Genomic DNA, 17857 nt, shown 5'->3' with positions numbered 1-17857 from the left:
CTCAACATTTCCCTGGCTTTGTTTTTGCACAGGCCAGACTGATTTAAAAGCACCGTGAATGAGTTTCTGCACACAGCGCAGTAAGCAAGGAACTATAAGCAGACTTGAAAAAAGAATACAAAGTATCATAACGCCAAAGAGTACAAAGTCCTTGAGCCAGCCTGGTATTCCCCAGGATTTTAGCCACTCGTCAAAGGAATTCTTAACAACTGTGAGTTTTTCCTATTCTCCTGAAGCAGTGACAGCTGCTTGTGAATAGATTCAGAGTGTCAGAGAGATTCATGCAACACATCCCTTCAAAATCCTCCCACCCATGTCCTTCTGCTAGCAACAAAAATTCTATAGCAGCCCTATCTTGTAGCACAGCGTGGCACATGCTACCTACATCAGTGGTTAGCTCATTCAGTATTGCAGATGTAATGTTAATTTGTTTTCCTGTCCAGCAAGCCAATCCTTTTAATTGTGTAAGGGCCTGTGAAGAAGCTTTGCCTGGTGTAAAAAGTGATACCAGTATAACCGAAAGCCTATTCCACAATTCTACATTATCCTTACAGCCTGAGCCTAACAAATGCACACTACGTTTTTGGCTTTTGTATTTGTGCCTGATGTTAAGCATCTGTTGAATGCTAGGGGCAAACAGTGTCAGTTTCCCAAAATAGCATGGTTTTCCTAATGCTTTCTGAGGAGTTGCAGGCCAAGCTCTATCTCCACAAATGAGAAAAACTCCAGATGCAACATGCTTGCTGATTTTTGTTTTAGGGGCACAGACCATGTCCAGTTGGCACAGTGTGCCATGGTATTGTAATACCACAAAGAAACAGGAGATATCCAAGTGCTATTGTCTCCGGGCTTTCCTGACCTCTCCCTAGTCAGCTCTTTGCCCTTGTAGTACTCAAAGAACAAACAATAATTTCCTGGCAGTTCTGATTTCAGAATATCCAATTCCTGTAGTTCCTAACTTGTAATATTTAAATTTTGAGTGATTGTGAGTGCCTGAGCTCCCAAAGATTTCTTGGGATTTTTTGTTTTTCACACCAAATTTCTGTGATTATTCTTTTTTGATTAGTACACCAATTTGACCAGGCCTTACTTAAGTTACCATAAATTTGAGCTCTGGTCCATTTTCCAATTCTTCCATTGAGTCTAAGGGAACTGCAATTAAACAGGTGTGAAATGGATCCGAAGGTGTGGCTAGTGATAAGCAAAAGGATTCTTGCCCTGTTCTGTTAGCCCATGTAACCCACATGTTGGCCCGCTGCTCTATATTGTATATTCCCTGGGTCACCTTAATCACTGCACTGAGCAACATTGTTAATATCTGCCAGACTAATGCCAGTGTTCCCATTGTCTATGATCACAATCACGCCTGCGCTTTGACCAAAATGCTTTGGCTGTTCCCACTCCCGATCACTAACGTGATCTATTTGTGGTATTGCTATTCCTACTCCACATTCAGTAGCTATTATCTTGCTCCCTAGTACAATTTGGTTTACTAGAGCAATGAAAGCAAGTCTAAATTGCTCCCACAGTAACAATCTCTGCTCATATGTTTCTATCAAAGATACATCCTGGAAAAAAATTTGATATCCCGCCCAGTTATGCCCTAAAAATTTAGCTAATGCTATTTTTGGGGTAAGAGTGTTAAGGCGGTTAGAGCATCTATTGCATATTAGGTTAGAAGGCTTAAACTTTTGCTTTTTCTCTCCAACCAAGGCTAAATTATGTTCTTGACAAACTTGTTGCCAAGTTTTAAAGTTACACTTTATACAATGAACATTAAGCTACGGCTTGCATGCATACCCATGCAGATAACAAGCCCTTTCTATCTGATTTTCAACTTGTGATGGAAGTGAAGGTAACTGGAGTCTGTTTACATCTAACCCGTGTCTATTGAGCCTATTTGGAGTTGCTAGTAATCCCTCAGCATACTCCAGCAAACTTGGTAGATATTCTGATCATTGTTCAGCTGTCAGGTGTTGAAGTGGAGTCAGGGCTGTCTGGAATCGGTGTTTTCGCCGACTCTCTGCCTCTGGACACAGCATGGGTTGATGACAGTGGTTTCAGAAAGGGCTTCACCCACTTGGCTGGGATCCAAGGAATGCCTTTATCTGTAAGTAAGCACACACAACCTCTGCCTATTAATGTTACTGTAGCTGGTCCTTCCCACACCCCTGTTTCTGGGCTTCTGAACATGACCTGAATACCATCAGGCAATCCCTCCCTTGGATTACGTGTGAGGGCATGATGCACAAGAATAGGTAGATCTTCACTATCCCCTGTTGTTCTAAGGTAATTAAGCACACAGATGGCTTTAGCTGATTTTTCCTCAAGGGATAACCCTGTAGTTCCCCCTTTTGCCCTTGAACGTCTGATAAGCACACTCAATAATTGCCTGATCAGTAGGATTGTTAGGAATACAGTGTCATGTTGAATACCCCACAAATTACAGAAACACTTGAATCTTAAGGAACAGTAAGCAGGACCATTGTCAGTCTGAATTGTTAAGGGGACACCTACTATGGCAAAGCAATTGTACAAATGCTTCTCAACATGACGTGCTGTCTCAGCTGTTAAGGGAGTAGCCCATGTAACACAAGAATAGGTATCAATGCAAACATGTACAAACTTTTTCTGATGAAATTCTGCTACATGGGTTACATCCATTTGCCACAATTGCAAGGGTTGAGTACCCCTAGGGTTAACACCAGTGCCTAAACCAATTCCATCTTGCTGACAATCAGGACAGGATTGCACAATACCAGAAGCATCAGTAAAGGGAACACCAAATTGTTTAACTAACATTTTAGCAGATTGATGAAGAAAGGCATGGGAAGTTTTAGCCTGCTGAAATTTATCAGGGTTTGGCATTGGTCAGACAGTGGCGACCAACCGATCAGCTCGAGCATTACCTTCAGGCAGACCAGGGAGAGCTTGATGACTTTGAATATGAGTAATAAAGTATTCCTGCTGTCATTGATTTGGGTTTTTAAGCAATTGACTTAAAAGGGAATACAAATGTTTATTACTCACCTGCTTAAGTACTGCTCTTTCAAGGCGTTGGACACAGCCAACTACATAGAGTGAATCAGAAACAATGTTAATGACTTCATTATACCAATTTTCAAAAGCCCAAATCACAGCTTTCAATTCCAGTGTTTGCAATGTATCTTTTGCCTCTCCGAAAATGACATGCTTTTTCCATGCTTTGTCTTGCTGCCAAGTGCAGGCAGCCTTTTTTGACCTTTTACCTGCATCTGTAAATATTGTCTGCCCAGATACCAGACAGTCAGATCTCCAGGGTCCTTCCTCCAGATGCTGATGTTCCAATAAAGTTAACACCCGGTGTCGTGGGTAAGTGTTGTGAACTTTACCATCATAACCCGCCAAAGCTATCTGAAAAGAAACAGAATGCCTAATTCCCTATTCAAGATACCAGTTAGCCAATGGTACTACAATTGCATACGGGTCATGTCCCCAGATTTTCAATATGCTCCCTCTACCTTTCATAATCAAATGAGCAAAAATTTCCAATTTAGTGGTAATAGTTCTAGACGGTTTTACAGGTAAAAACACCCACTCCAAAATAACTGAAGGATTAGCCCGAGTTTTAACCCATTGACAAATGAAGGCAAAAGGATGCTTGACAAAGTTGTCATCCTCCTTGCTCTGACTGATGATCATCAATTGAACTGGAACATCCTCGATCAGACGATGTGCCTGTGATGTAGCAACCTTTGTGACAATGTGATCCAAGGCCCACTGTTGTCCCTTATCCAGGGTCCGGTGTTCATCTGCCCAAGATGAAGTACCTAGTAACTGTTTTAATGGTTAGTTATCCCACAAATAGTTCTAATCCATTGAATATCTCCAGCTAACTTTTGGACATTATGTACAGCTTTAATTTCAGTGGTAATGGCGAGTTTCTGTGGTTTCACTACAGGCTGATCAATCTGCCACCCGAGATACTTCCAAGGAGCAGAATGCTGCACCTTATCAGGAACAATTTTTAACCCCTCTCCTCTAGCAAAACTGTCATGGTTTTTAGAACCGTTACAGAGTCTAATTGTTTTCCAGCCACCAATATATTATCCATGTAGTGATAGATTATATACTCAGGAAATTGTTGCCCAACAGGTTCTAACACCCAAGCAGCGTAAATTTGGCACATCACAGGGGAATTTCTCATGGCCTTGGGAAGACAGGTCCATTCATACCTTTTGTAGGGTTCTGCCTTATTGATAGATGGAACAGAAAAAGCAAAATGGTTTGTGTCCTTGGGATGTAAGGGAATGGTGACAAAGCAATCTTTGAGATCAATGATCAATAGATTCCATGAGTCAGGTATCATAGCAGGAGACGGAAGACCAGGTGGCAAGGCACCCATACATACCATCACTGCATTAACAGCACGTAAGTCATGTAGCAACCTCCATTTCCCATTCTTTTTTGGGATGACAAAAATTGGTGTGTTCCAAGGGCTAGTGGATGGTTTTATGTGCCCTTCCTCAAGCTGTTCTTGCACTAATTGTTGAACTAGGGGCAGCTTTTCCTTTGACAGCAGCCACTGATCAATCCACACAGGCGTATCAGTGGTCCAGCTGATTTTGAGGATTGGCTGGTCCCCAGTGGCCACTGCTAAAAAGGCTGTGTAACAATGGTAGCTTTTAACTGGCTCAACAGATCCCTGCCAAACAGACCCAGCAAAGTACCAGGGCTTTGCATGACATAAGGCCTTGTAGATGCATTTACTCCATCTGGGAAAGTAAGGGTAATTACATCTGCTCATTTGAGTTGCCTGAGTCCCCCCAATACCTACAATGCCTGAAATAGGGTTGACCAATGCCCAATCTTTTGGCCATAATTTGTTTGAAATGATAGTTACATCTGCTCCAGTGTCAATTGTGAGTTTTTCAGTCATAGAATTACCATTAGGATGTGTCAGGGTTACCTGTTTGTCTGGTTTACCTCTTGTGATGTCCACCGCCCAATGTACTTCTGGGTTACCTGTGGAACCAAAGTTTCCTGTTCCCTCCTCCTTGTCACCTGCACAGGGGCCACAAGACTTAAAAGGAACAAGCTGAGCAACTCATGAACCTTTGGGAATAGACATAGGAAGGAAAAATGTTCTAACCATGATTTTAACAACCCCTTGATAGTCTGCATCAATACCCCAGGGATTATGTCCAATCCCTTCTTACTGGCAGATGATCTCCCTAACAGAAAAGCACTAAGCCCACCCCCCAAGGGTCCTTTTACATTGGTGTCTCTCAGGTGTACAGCAGAGTCCGTGATGGTGACGTCTACTGCGGTTTCCAAATCCAGTCCGGCACTTCCAGCTGTTGACGATCTGAGTGAGTAAAGTCCCCCTCCTCCTCCATGGTGGGAGGCTGAGCTATCCAGGCAGCTCTCTGTATTTGTTTCGTAATGCGCGGAGTCAAATTCCGAAGGTCGTTTCCCTGGAACCAACATTCTTTAGTATTGTGGTAATCTTTTTTGCAGATAGAACAAAATTTTTTCATAGCTGCAAAGCGACACTGACTCCTAACATGTCCGATTTTACCACACCCAAAGCACTTAATGTTCTTTCCTTCTGCTTGCATTTCCAGTTTAGAAAGCAGTGGTTTTACTGCATCCCGTACTGCAGCAGCTACATAGGCTGCCCTTTGCCTTTCTGTAGTCCTAGCCATAAGTTCCAGCATTTCTGTGACATCAGCTCCCTTCTTTAATGTACCCAAGATCTGCTGAGTTTTATCATTAGCACTGTCAAAAGCCAGCATATTAAACAATTACACCTTTGTTTCTGAATCCAAATCAGGGTGATCATAAATAGCCTCATGCAATCTGTCTACAAATTTATCAAAGTCCTCATTCTGTCTTTGGCGAATTTGTGTAAAAGACTTAGTGTGTAACGCATCTGGAAGTGCAAGGATAGCATTATAGGCTAGTTGTTGGCTCATCTGTAAAACTTCATCAATGCTCCTAGCCTGAGCAGAGGCAGTAGCCCAGAGCCTTTGCCAAGAAACTGTTGCCCACTTAAACCAGAGGATCACCCTGTGCCTGAGGTTTTGCTGTTTCTTGGACACACTTTTCCTCCCAGCTTTTATGGAACGTTACCTGCTGGTGGGGTGTCAGTATAAGTCTTATTAGGGTATACACCTCAGCTGGAATAAATGTGTTAGAGGTAAAAATATACTGCAGCAGTGACTGTGCAGGCTGGGATTTTAAACCTAATGGTGAAATTGCAGTTCTTACCCTCTCTAAAATCTTCCAATCGAAAGGTTCCCAAACTCTACCTGCAGCATTAGTTACTACAGGAAAAGCCTGTATATAATTTGTGAGAAAAGTCCCTTCTATAATCGCTTCTGTAATAATTCCCTGCCACTTCCGTTTTTGTGCAGCTTCTATTTCAGGGTCACATTCCAATTCTAACTCCACATTCTTTACAGCATGAGAGGGAGGATTTCGTTTAACTGGCTCGGATGCTGGCTCAGAGACAAAATGAGAGGAGGGTAACCACTTTCCTGATTGTCTGCCCGTACCCACAACCATCGGTAGATCAATTTTTTCAAAAGAATAGCCTCTTTTGGGGACAACTGAATCCTTTTGTTGAATTACCAATTTCTGCAAATTGTCCACTACAGATCTTAGATCCTCTTCAATAGAAGTATTATTCATACCAACATCTGCTTCCTTATCCTGTACAGCATGTTTAGTCTCTCAGTTACTGTTATCAGCAATTTTTTCACTCTGAGTACAACTGTCCTTTGTTCTGCAGACGAACAAGCCCAAAGAGGTTTTTTCACTGCACGTACAAGTGTCCTTCGGTCTGCAGGCCTGTCTGGGCTCGGGCTGTTATTTGTCTCTGCCCAGACAAGGGTGAGATGGGCTCGCTTCTTGGGCTCCAAAAGACAAGGCTGGACTCTCAGGTTCAGTCTTCAAGGTTGTTTATTATTTCTTATCTACAAAGATTTTCTTTCTGCCCAGCCGGGGTCTGACCAGCAAGGCAGCCAAAGGCACTCTGACTGCCCACAGGGCGGTCGTATCTTTTTATAACAAAGTCTACGTAAACTATATTTATCTTTCGTCTCCAATACTTATAATTTTTATTACTAAGTGTACTTTTACTATAAACCTATCAAAAATACCTACGTCACACGGAAAATGGAAGACAAGAAGAAGGAGGAAAAACCATGTGGCAGGCTCTAACTCCCTCCATCTTGTTTTTCCAACCCCCCTGTACCAAAATCTTAAAAACTGTACTTTAACCTATAAATGTTCTATTTCTATATCCTTTACACACCAGTGATTCTTATATCCCCACATATAGGTTGTACATCTCTTGTAGGGTCAAAGTTGAGCCACGAGGTACTTTTAGCAACATTCCAAGGCTCCCGAGCTCCCCAAGGGTTCTCTCGGTAGCTCTGGCCCTCAGGAGAGGTGCGCTGAGTTCCCAAATCTCCCCCTTCTGTTTGCACAAAAAGCACCTGTTTTGTGACTGAACTTATGATGTGTCGTATACACAAAAGAATACAAGGTGTAACAAACATGAGGACTATAAGAACCACTAAAACCATGAACCCTATTCTCAAAACTTCTCTCCATATAGGAGAAAGATCGAAAAATCTTGCCATGTCATCAATCCAAGACCCTGTGTCTTCGCCAAGTTTTTTAATACTATCTTCTATTCTTTTGATGTTCTCGTGACTAGATTTTGAATGATCAGAGAGATTCATACAGCACATTCCTTCAAATTCTTTGCATCCATGCCCATGAGTGAGCAATAGATAATCAATTGCTGCTCTGTTTGGAAGTGTTGCCTGTCTTACACCGCTCATGTCTTCCAACATGTCGCTCAGTGCAAGAGAGACTGAATGGGCATGTTTGCTCAACCAACAACTCATATGGTCCAGCTGAGTCAAGGCCACCCCTGATGCTGTTTGAGGTGAAAAAATTGCTACTGCAATTCTTTTTGCCTTGTCCCAAGTGTACACTTTGTCATCGCAATTTGTACCATATTGTTGCAAAGATCTTTTTTCTTTATGCTTTTGCTTCCCATCAATTTTGAATCTGGTGACAACACTGAAATTTCTCCGATGCTGCATGGACCTCCCTTGGTATTCGCAGGAATACCATAGCAAATTCTGTCCCCACAAATCAAGAAAAGTCCCCTTGGCAATTGCAGAGGTACTTGGAGTGATCTTTTGTCCATACTTTTCGCCTTGAAGTCTTTGGCCTTGCTCCTTGCGATTGTGTCTTCATCGCTGTGTCAACTGAATGTAAAAGATTTTTTGCTGTCTCAACTGCCGTGAACATCCACCCTGGAATTCCTTTTGAAGCTGTTATTTTGATGGTTTCTTCTCCTTGTGATTGTTCTACCTGCGGTATTTCTTCGATTTCCTGAAGCTCTGATGTTGCTGGGTGACTCATCTGTTGCCTTGTTATTGTTTTCTTTGATTTAGCTTTCTTTTTATAAGTTGTTGGAAAGTATTGTTGTAATGTTGTGATTTCGCCACGAGATGGTGCTGTGGCTCCGCCGACCAGGACTGGTACGTCCTGCAGTGTGATCGTCCTACCATAAGGTGGCGCTGTCTTCTGCCTGACTGACACTTACGAGGTCACAGACTCGGCCAACTCGTCTGCTGTGTCTGCTAAGTGTAGTTTCTGTGGCTTTTGGAGTCGAGTTTGAGTGGATTTCTGATATACTAGCGATGGGGTTTGGACATCTAAGCATCTTTTTGAGGTTTGGGTATTTTGAATCATTGGGATAGGGACTGGAGGAGCTGCACTCAGAGAGGGGGCGGCGTCTTGCCGTGCCAAACCCCGGGCACGGCCCCGCCTCACCCCAGACGTCAGGGGAGATCGGGCCCGCCCCCAACCACGTTTTGACCGTGTTTTCCGGGCATGCAGTCCCCGGGAGGTGCTCTGTGTCCCCTAAGCTGACGTCACTGTCTCCCTCTCGCTCCGTCTCAGAAGTCTCTTCCCTAATGTCTGTCCCCCACTCTGCCTCTTCCTCTGATGTTGTGTCCGCCCCTCCTGCCCGCGCGACCCGCAGTTTTCAGAAGATGGAATCAGAGGCGCCTTTCTGGTTCCGTTTCAGGCTGTCTTGATACGAGGTGTTTTCGGCAGAGAGTGGAGTGAGGTGGATTATCAGTGGCTGCAGTTGCTTCAAACTCCTGGCTGGCTCCTGAAGGTATTATCTGTGGTGTCTTTGGCACGCGTCCCAGGCCGGGAAATCTCCGATTCTTTCAGGCTATCAGTTGTGAGCCCCGTCTCAGGAGTCCCGAGCCGTCTTCTGAGAGTCCTCTTCTGAGCCTTCTTCTGGGAGCCCCCCGGTGCGCTGAGTTCCCACACAGGCCAACACCTCTGAAGAGGCAGCAGCTTCCTCATTCTCAGGAGCTGGAGGAGCAGTTGGTGTAATGCTCAATTCTGAGCTGAGGGGTTTTGGGCTGTGCGAGGGAATATCTAAGGTTGTAGAAAACAGTGGCTGAACTGAGGATACAGGGAACGCCTGAGCTTATCTGACTCAGAGGCAAGAGCAGCACAAGCTGCAGCAGCAGCTTTCTTCTCTGTCTTTAAGGCCTGTAAAACTTCCATGATGGTTTTCCACAAAGTAGCATACTTAGACGCCTCTTTTGCCTCATTCCCCCCAGATGCAATGCAGTCCCACAACCTTTGCCCCACAGCTTTCCATGTCCAAATCTCAAAAGCAGCCTGTGCTCCTGCTGTGAGATTGTGTTTCCATGCCCAGTGTAACAGTCCCTTCAAATTGGAAGCATCATACTTATGTTCTCTCTTAGAGAGGATATGTTGGAGGAGTTTCTGAACACCTTCCCTTTCATGTTCAGACCCCATCTCCTCCCCGGCCGCTCACCTTGATCAGGGCGGGATTCAAGTCATCTACGATTGGAGCTCCAGTAACCTTTTCCTCTCACCGGGGCAGTGAGGATACTTTCGACCTGCTTCTCCACTCCTCAAAGGCTGGCTCTGATCCTCTGCACAGCAGCCAAATTGCTGTCCTTGAGTCCCTCTCAGGGTTACCCCCGATCTCCACCAGAAATGTGGGGGAAAATTGTGGGATGCGGAAGTTCAGGGACATCACACCATAACCAATATGATCCAGTGAAGCCAAATTTCTTATCCCTAAAAAGACTATATTTATAATAATTTTCTACTGTCCACGCATCTCTAGCTAACACACGTTTGGTTAGACCTAGCTGTTCACACGTCTAAAATAGGATGCTGATTGCATCATCTAATTTTTCATGCATCTGGCTGTGGTTTTCTGTCCCACCCATGAACTGTCTTCTTTCTTACTTTCTCAAGCTCACTGACAAACTTGCTGAGTCCTGATGACTCTTCCTCTTGCATCTTTTTCAAGGATATACCGACCCCATTTCCTGAATATGTCCATGGTTGTTTGTGAACGTGTCCACTGTCCATTATCCCAAACAGGCTGGATTGTGCATTGGCTGAACATGGCCATTGTCCTGCAAAACCTCTTCTATCTGCAAAACATCCTTGACTCTCCCACCGGGGGTCAAAGCCACCCCCCAGCTGTGCCGGTGTCCCCAGAGCAGGACCAGCCCCAGGAGGAGGCAGGTCCGTCTGTCCAGGGCCCCAGCCCCAGCCCCTCTGCTCCCACCCACGGCAGGCACTGCTCACCTGGGCGGCCCTGGCGGCCCCTAAAGGAAAAGGCCCCAGACCCTGAGCACTCTCCCCACCCCTGCAAGAGCCCCCCCTGCCAGAACCACTAGCAAGGCTCTTCCAACCCCTTCTTTTAGAAAAAAGAAAGAAAGTGTTGCTATTTCCCCCACAGAGTCTCTGGGATCTGCTTCCTCAGCCTTCCCCTTGTGCCCCACCTTGGGCGGCGCCCATGTCCTGTGGGGCACAGACCTAGGCCCAGGGCCATGGGGGCAGCACCTTTTCCCACAGGAAATCCAAGGCTCCGATCTCTCTGGATCTCTCTGCATGGCGTCCTGTCCCTCAAGAGAGTCAACAGCCCCTCCCAGGGTGAGATCAGCAGCAGCCTTGAATTGGGACATTTACCTGCAGCATCCAAATCTTTAAAAATCCCAACCTTCTCCTCCAGCCCAGCTTCCAGCTGTCCCTCACCTGGTCAGTTCCCATGAGGTGTCCCACAACAACCCAGGGAAGGCCCTGCTGGCATTCTGGCTGCCGATTCAGACACATTTTCCTTTATTCCCACACTTCTGCAGCTTGAACAACAGGAAGGGGCCCTTGTTGGGTCAGCAGTGAAGTGTCAGACTGCACCTTGCTGGCACAGTGCCCTTCCCAGTCTTCAGGATTCAGCAGGGGAGGACAACTCAGCAAAGGCAGGAGGAGAAAAGGACCTGCACCCCTGGGGCACTGTTTCATTCCTCTGTTCAGGGGCCTACATGCTGTCCTTGTCACCTCAGGAGTGCTCCCAGCATGGAGGCCTGGCCTTGTCATTGTGCAGATGAAAGAACTGCTGCTGAAACAAAAGGCAGAGAGAATTCCTTCCTGTGTTTGGAGCCCCCTCGACAGGACCCATTCTGCTGAGCAAGCAAAGCTGAGCATCCCACAGCCCTAAACACAGGTGCTAAGTGTCCTTGTGCCCATCACCCTCGATCCAGCAGGGATACAATTAAATGGGGAGACAAACTTGTGGAGGCAAAAGAAATCGGTATCTTAGTAACAATTCACCTCTTTCTCTCAAGAGCCAAACACACACCCCCTCCAAAAAAGGACTACATTTTATCCCTATTCCTGGCTAGGGGTGGTCCCTGTCCCTTTTCCCATTGGCTGGGTACTTGGGAATTTTTATTCTCTCCTGACCACCTACGTTTCTGTCCCCCCTCCTCTGATCCCACTTCCTTTTTGGCCAGGTCTTTAACCTGGCTGCTTTCCCAGCTCACAGCAACACCCAACAAATTAACTGGATGTTCCAGACTGCAAGGCAAGATGTATTCTATTGCCATCTGTATGGCAGTTGTCTGGTGTCAAGTGGGCAATGCTCCTTATCTCTCTTCCAGAGTGATCATAATCAACAGGGGACATCTGCTGATAAGGGGCTATTGAATGTCAGCCCATGACTGATAAGAACTATAGCATCCCATTGTGAGATGCTCCGCCCAGAGGGAGGAGCCAAGCCGTGCCATGCAGATATAACCTGCAAGGTTCTGACACCAAGACAGCCTTTGCTCCACTGGACTGTCCAGAGGAACAGCAGCTGCTTCTACTTCCACGGATCTGCGGAGGAAGAATTCACCCCTTTCCTACAGGACTCCCCTGCTCCAACAGAACCACGCCTGACACTCCAGGAGGACTGCAGCCCTTTTCCAAGTGGACTGCTACCAACGCCCTGACCCACAGGGTGTCAGGTTGTGTTCTGACTCTGATAGTGTTGTTCTGGTGTATTGCATTGTTATATTTTATCATTTTATATTTTTTCCCTTCCCTTTTAAAGAACTGTTATTTCCTGCTCCCATGTTTTTTGCCTGAGAGCCCCTTATTCATAGCAATTCGGAGGGGTGGGGAGGGTTTGCATTCTCCATTTCAGGGGAGGTTCCTGTCTCCTTTAACAGGCACCTGTCTTTCTAAACCTAGACACTGGAGCAAATCCAAACCAGAAATAACACACAGAACCAACAACTTTCATTCTTTTACCTAATAACCTTTTGGGTTCAGCAAAATATGACCTCATCTCTCAGAACAGGGTACAGGTAGAGGACTCTGATGTCACCAACCTGTGGATGGGGACATCAAGCAGTGCTGGATGGTGACCTCACGTTCTCTCACTGCTTATCTCGGGGTTCCAAGGCGTTTCAATGCCTTTTGTGCTGTCACAGGGCTTGGAGGCTGGTGTCAGAGAACAGTGGGCTGTGACATCCCAGGGGGATGGATTGTGACATTGTGCCCCTCAATTCCAAGGAATACTTTTGAAAACTACCTCCCAAAGGGAATCTTTCTCCGAGCAGAGGGACTGGCAAAACCCACGTATGATCAAGTGATAAGATAGAGTTCGTACTCTCACAAGTTTGTTTTTCCTCCCCACACCTGTGAAAACCTCTATTTTTTCTGATGTTCTTTCTTCTTTAGAATCTGTGAGCAGAAGACAGGAATATTTTTGCCTGTTGGAAAAATGCCATAGCAATGTGCTTTTGGTTAGGTACACACTCGTCCTTCCCATAGAGAAAAGACACTGAACGACCAGAAACATCAGGGATTTTGTGGGAGGAGACAGGAGAGACAAAATCTATTTCATTCTTTAAGTTCTCTTGAATAAGTCAGCAAGTTTGCAAAGTGCACAGAGGTGCAGTCACTAGATCGAAGCCATTACTTACATCTGGCATCCCTCAGCCTTTGCCTCAGAGTTTTCATACAGTTTGTGAGTGAGGGATAAATGCAAGATTGGTCTAAGTAATAGGGGTAAAGGTTCACCTGGGGTTTGATGGGTGGGGATCTCTGCAGTCCCAGAAGGCACATTGAGACCAATTTCTTGGGTTTCATTCCCTCACAGCAAAAAAGAAATGAAAGAAAATGATGGGTCTCTTTCTGTGCCACATTGTGGCAGCTCTGCCCTCTCAGCCTTTGCCTTGAGCCCGTTGGTTCTTTCCCTGAGCCCTGATCCCCATCCTTGGCCAAGGGCCCCTGGAGCCCTTTCCAGGGCTGCAGGAAAAGCTCCCTCAGCCATGACCACGCAAGAGCTTCTGCAAGAGGTGATAGTCTCTTGCTGTCTCTTCGTTAGAATTGTTATGGATCAACCTGGAGCCGTACAAGAAAAATTTTTCAGGCACTATTCCTCTTCAAATTAATTTTGTTCTAACCCAGAAGGAAGACAAAGAGGAGGTTCTCTGCTGCTGCTAAGTTGTGCTTGCAAGTAGTGTCATAGTAGTTATCAAGTTGGGGGAAGCAACAAGAGCAGTGCAGCGAGCACTTCACCCAGTACAAGTGAGAACCCAGCCCAAAAGATCCCAAGTTGATGAAGTTACACAGCGTGGTTTTGCCTAAAAAGTTTGTGTTGTTTTCTTTTCCTAGGAATGCCCCCACCTCCCTGCCGAGGATCAGAAGAACCAGTCTGGGTGCGGAGCAGCTGCCAGCAGTTTTAAATTGAGATGTGATGATCATTTTTCACTTAGGCTCTGTTACCTTTGGCATAGATCCAAGAGGCTTTTCCTTCCTTTTAATAATGGGTATGGAGTGGGCCAAATTTTCTCTTTCCTTTTTATAGAAACCTTCCTAGAGTTGAGATGGAGCATTGGGAGAAACAATGAAATGTGGAATTGCCACCATAGTTACTTCTATTGACAATTTACTAATGTTTGTGTCTTGTCTGTATTCTCATCACAAGTGACATGTTGGGAGACCAAATATGAGTCAAAGAATGCCATTTTATTTTTTTAATGAAAAAAAAGTGGTGTAGGAAAACTCCTTTACATGCCCAATTTTTCTCAACACAAACTTCTAGGTATTTGAAATCATGCTAACCTTCCCAGCTCTGCCTTGGGAGGTTTTACAAGTAATACAGTCTGGCTACATCTTTCAGGTTTCATAATAAAGAAATAAAAGATCCTAATAGAAAACAAAAAATGTCCCATGAGGAATGGTTCTCTTCACCTTCCTCAGCTCCTTTTTGGTGGCAATGCTGTCCCCTCAGATGCAGTGCCGTCATGGCAGTGAGTCTGAGAGGCAGCAGCTCTCTGTCCCACACGGTGCTGCTGGCAGAGCCGGCTGCTGCCTACACAAGGCCCAGGCAGGCACCTGAGCTGCCTTGCTGCACGGCCAGAGCCATCTCGATGCTGCAGCACAGGCCAGAGGCGCCGCTCAGCCGGAAGCTGCAGGACTTGCCGCAGGGCAGCGCCGTGAGCCGGCAGTGGCGCGACTGCGGCAGGAGCAGCCAGGCCGACAGCACCAACGTCTGCACCCAGCGGGTGACTTTCTCCATGTCCAAGTACGGGCCCGTGCACAGGGTGTCCATCAGGTACCACTCCTGCTCCGTGGGCTGCTGGCCACCAGAGGCGTGCAGAAAGCACGAGTGCCCCAGCAGCCGCTCCCCGGAGCACAGGCACTCCAGCGCCACACGGATGCGCCTGGCTGGCGGCCGCTTCCTGCTCTCCAGGCTGAAGGAGTGGCCGGGGGGTGGCCGCAGGATGACCAGCGTGCGGTAGGTGCTGCTGTTCTCCTGCACGCCGCAGGCTGCAGGGCTGGTGTCCGTCCCTGCAGCTGGGTGCAGCTCCGGCATGAAGCTTCTCCGGGAGAGCACTCGGCAGACACTGAGGAGCTCGTCCACCAGCTCCTGCAGCACCGTTGTGCTGGACAGGCCCTGCAGCAGAATCACAGAACAGCTGGGCTTGGGAGTGACCTTTAAGGAGCATCCAGTGTGACCGCCACAGCAATGAGGAATGACATTCCCAAGGAGATCAGGTTGCTCACAGCCTGCTCCAGCCTTATCCTGGATGTGCCCACTGGTGATGGGCTGGGCACAACCAAAATGTGTCCACCCCAGTCTGCACCCTTGTCCTTCTCATGCTCACTGACCTTCTCCTTGCTGCTGAACTTCTCCCTGACAACGCTCCACCTGCAGCTGGCAGAGCCACGGTTCTATCTTCTGACCAGCCAGAAGGCCAGAGAGAGCAGAACAGCCTTGGTGAGCAGAAGCAGCCACAGCAGCTGCCGTGCAGGGAGGAACAGGCTTTGCATGGTGGAATTGTTGCCATCAGCCTCCTGCAGGAGCCGAGTCATTTCCTGAAGCAGATATTCCTTGCGCTCCTGCATCTGTTCAGCTTCACTCTTTTCATTTTGTGAATTTGCCTTCTGCCCAGAAATGGTCAGCCAGGGCAGCCACAGCAGCTGCCGTGCAGAATGGAACAGGCTTTCCATGATGGAATTGTTGTCCTCCACCTCCTGCAGGAGCCGAGTCATCTCCCGATGCAGAAATTCCTCACGCTCCCGCATCCGCCTGACCGCATCCTTATCAATTTTCATGTCCGCTTTCAACCCACTGGGGGTGCATAACAGGGCCAGGATGAAGGCCAGTGTTGGAGACATGGCCTGGTGGGAGAAAGGGGGCTCAGCATGTCTGGCTGGGAGGGAGCAGGGGGCTGGCCACACCTGCAGTGTCCCCAGAGCCTCTCTGGGTCCTGCCATGCTGACAGCCCCCAGCCCCACTTGCCCCAGCCCTGGGGACAGTGCCCTGCCCTGAGGGTCCCAGCTCTCACTCTGGCTTTAAACCCCCAGGGCACCCTTCCTAGCCCCCATCCAACCCAGCTTTCCCCCTGCATGTGCACTCACTGGCTGCCAGAATCCAACTGCCCGGTGCTGCCCCTAGACACAGATGCCAGTGTGACCTGTCCTCTGTGATGTCACAGCCAGCAGAACCATGTCACTCAGCTGCCAAGCTGGCCGTGCCCCTGCTCACAGCTCCCACTGTGACCCACGCCCTGGCGTGTCACAGCCCCCAGAGCCACACCTGCCAGGCTACAAGCCCCAGCCCTGGTCCCCACTGCCGGCCTCAGCGGCTCCTGGCCATCCTCAGCCTGAGTGCAGAGCCAGCCACAGGAGCCCCCAGGGCGCTCTGGATCCAGGCTGCAGACACCCTAAAGCCACCCCTGAAAGGGACATGGATGGGGACTGCAGCTGCATCTTCCAGTGCTCACCACCCCTGACTGCCCTCTAAATGAACCCAAACCTCACCTGCAGCAACTTCAGAATTGTATAAGACTCTTTGTTCTATATGTGTGAATTTCATGCAAAGATATATACCAATGTTCAACTGCTCAAACACATGCAAGAGATTTGATAAATTAAAAAAATAGTTATAGTTTCTTTTATAGGTATTTCTTGTGAGTCTTTAAGTATGCTTTCCCTTTTGAAAATTTTTTTATATTCTAGCAGCACAACTCTGTCTCCTTTTATAAGGGAAGTTAGAAGATCCACGTAAATTTGTCTTCAGAATAAGGAGTCTTTAAAGCCATTGAAAAGCAGAGAGCTAAAGCCCTCGAACAGCCTTACTAAAAGGATGTGTAACTAAATACAATTTTGTCTCTCCATGTACTCTAGATGTAACAAATCTGTGAATTGAAATTTGCAAATACTCAGTCTTTGCTAAATCTTGCAGCCTATTACAATTTAATTTTTTCTTGCAGCTGTATTCCATTTACAGGTTTTTTCCCGAGAAATTACCTCAGGGAGAGCATTGCTCACCCATGCAGCCTCTTGCAAACCTTACTCCCCACCAGCAAAAAAATGGTCCCATGGCCGAAGTGACCCACGAGACTTGGGAAAGCCTGCTCTGCTAGAACCTAACATTACAATAATTTGTGACCCGAAAGATTAGGCACAACAGATTTTTCCATCAGTTTAAATCTGGCTGCAGAAGCAAAATTGATTTTTGAGGTAGAAAAAAAGAAAATAGAAGCCTCAGTATTGGTCTCTGAGGTTACTGCTGCAAAAACTAAAAAAAAAAATGCTGAGAGAATTGAAAGTGCTAGCTCAGTAAGCAAACCAATGCTACGCCCTTAGCACCAAGTGAGCTGCTACCAAATGCTAATAACACCACGCATGGAACACCATAAAACCAGCAGCAATCGACTTTTCACTGCTCACTGTGAACACAGCTGCCACGACTTTGAAAGGATGCTCTGCTTCAACTTTTCTTTGCACTCAACCTCTATCCACATAAACATCCAGAAGCTGAAGGAGCACGTAAAGGACATAAAAGCTGAGAAGAACTCAGATGATATCAATGAACTTTTTGAACAATGGGAGTTGACAGGATAGCTTTCATCTTTTGTTTGAGGAATTTTTTGGGTTGTAATCATTGGTTTTACTCCTGTTTCCCTGTTTAATTAAGTGTCTGCAGGGGTCTACTGGGGAA

Source organism: Fringilla coelebs (assembly GCF_963513975.1).
Source record: "Fringilla coelebs genome assembly, chromosome: Z".
Taxonomy (NCBI): Eukaryota; Metazoa; Chordata; class Aves; order Passeriformes; family Fringillidae; genus Fringilla; species Fringilla coelebs.
The sequence above is the reverse complement of the archived record's forward strand: the minus strand, read 5'-3'. Positions refer to the sequence as shown.